Source organism: Nestor notabilis, unplaced genomic scaffold (assembly GCF_000696875.1).
Source record: "Nestor notabilis isolate BGI_N333 unplaced genomic scaffold, ASM69687v1 scaffold3221, whole genome shotgun sequence".
Taxonomy (NCBI): domain Eukaryota; kingdom Metazoa; phylum Chordata; class Aves; order Psittaciformes; family Psittacidae; genus Nestor; species Nestor notabilis.
This window is the reverse complement of record NW_009914057.1, coordinates 1-2,335: the sequence shown is the minus strand read 5'-3', so window position 1 is coordinate 2,335 and position 2,335 is coordinate 1.

Sequence of the window (2,335 nt, the reverse complement as noted above, 5' to 3'; positions counted from 1 at the left end):
CTCCCCAAAGCCTCATCCAACCTGGCCTTGAACACTGCCAGGGATGGGGCAGACACAGCTTCTTTGGGCACCCTGTGCCTGCACCTCAGCACCCTCACAAGGAAGAACTTCTTTCTTATGCCTAATGTAAATCTCCTCTCTGTCGGTTTAAAGCCATTCCCCTTGTCCTGCCCCTACAGGCCCTTGTCAAAAACCCCTCTCCAGATTTATTGTCAGCCCCATTAGGCACTGGAGCTGCTCTAATATCTCCCCTTAAGGAGCCTTCTCTTCTCCAGCTGCCCCAGCCCAGCTCTGTCAGCCTGGCTCCAGAGCAGAGCTGCTCCAGCCCTTGCAGCAGCTCCGGGGCCTCCTCTGGACTCACTCCAGCAGCTCCACATCCCTCTTGTGCTGTTGCCCCAGAGCTGGACCAAGGCTGCAGGGGAGGTCTCCCCAGAATGCAGCAGAAGGGGACAATCCCCTCTCTTGACCTCCTGCTCACACTCTGGGGGTGCAGCCCAGCACACTGATGGGTCGTGCTGGGCTTCTCATCAACCAACACTCCAAGTCTTCCTCCTCAGGGCTGCTCTCAGTCCATTCTCCACCCAGCCCAGATTTGTGTTTGGGATTGCCCCGACCCTGGTGCAGGACCCTGCACTCGACCTTGTTGAACTTCATCCTTTACAAGTGAAAGTGCTGGCTAAGAGAGAGATGGTTGCAAGTACATAGTGACTGGGACAGAATGAATCCTCACTCAGGTATCTTATTTCCTCATGTCATTTTGCAAACATCATGCCTCCCACTAGATTTTATACTTAAGAGCTATACAGAATATTTTAACAGCATCAGAACTATTTTCTGCTTTTTCTACCTGCATTTTGACTATGACCTTTATCCATTTCTAGTGTCTGTGAAACTTGGTTTACAGTCCTACCTCACTGACATTGCTGCCTTACGCTAAGCATCAGACCTTTCAGCACACACCAGGGAGGAAGCACAGGCCTACCACTGAGCAGCACCACTGACCTCTGCCAGTTTGTATCTACTCCTACTGCGCAAAGCAATGCTTTGGAAATAAATGCTACTATTTACAAAGGTGAGAAAATCATTACTGCCACATTACCAAGCAATATGCCGTCACAAAACCAGTAAGACAAGAAATGCTCAGAGCAGAATTTACTTCATGAATATTTCAAATTGGCTTTTCCTGAATGAAGGACAGCGGTCAGCACTACTTGTTAGTAAGGACTGTTAGAACATATTGCCAAGGCACATGAATGCTATCCATAGCATTAAGTGTGTTTGAACATTAATAATTAAGCATACTTTTAAACCAAACCATTTAATAGCTGCAGTTAGTCAAGTAACATTTTACATTATAAGGAGTATATGTTGCTGTCTAAAGATCTGGCAACCAAGATCTATATGGTTGGTTGATTTAACTTCAACAGCTACTGATTATTTAGCCTAGAACCTCAACTGCAAGACTAGCAGTCTGACAAGCTATCTTTATTTCAACAGAAAACAGAGTTTAGCTTGTTTTATACCTACTGTGATGAAGTGAAAACCACCGACCAAACCCTGAATCACAATTGTGTCTCCTTAGCAAGTCAGCGCCAATTAAGGCCCCACCTTTTGTCCACCTGAGTGTGGATTCGCTTGCTTGCTGACTGCAATATTAATCAGAACAAGAGCTGATTTTCACCTAACCATACTTAACATAAAGAATGTTAAAACAGCAAGTTTCCTTCTCAAGCACGTTTGATGCTGCTGCCATAACAACATACGAATACTTCAACTTACAACAGATACGTTCATTCCACCCAGTGTTTATTACCGTGCTTCTTGATAAGCCCACCTTACATTATTACTTGCAATATATTTACTAATAAAATGAGGTAAAGGCTTCCCCTACATTTGAAAACGCACATGAAAGCTGTTTAAAGGAGTATTTTTAACAGATGCCAGTCGATAGATCACTATTTTTTTTAAAAAAAGCCTATTTGCCAGATAGTCAAATGAAGCTATAAATCACCTCTGACTCTTGTAGCATAAATAAACCTGCTGAATGCTTACTTGTAATCCAAGAATATTGTATTACAGTAGTACCATCAGGCTACAAGGCAGGAATCCCAATGCTAGCAAAAAAGCAAACCCATTCAAGATTTTTATTTAAAGAAAGTATGGATTTTTGCACAAGCAGAGCATCTAGGATTAATATATCTAACTCTACCTCGAGTTATTACAGTAATAACGTGAAAGAGCCACGAAAGGCTGCCCAGCGGCCCCGTGTTTTCCGCAAAGCCCGCGGACCCGCACACACCGTTCGGGTGCCCCACGCCCCGGCTGCCTGACAGCT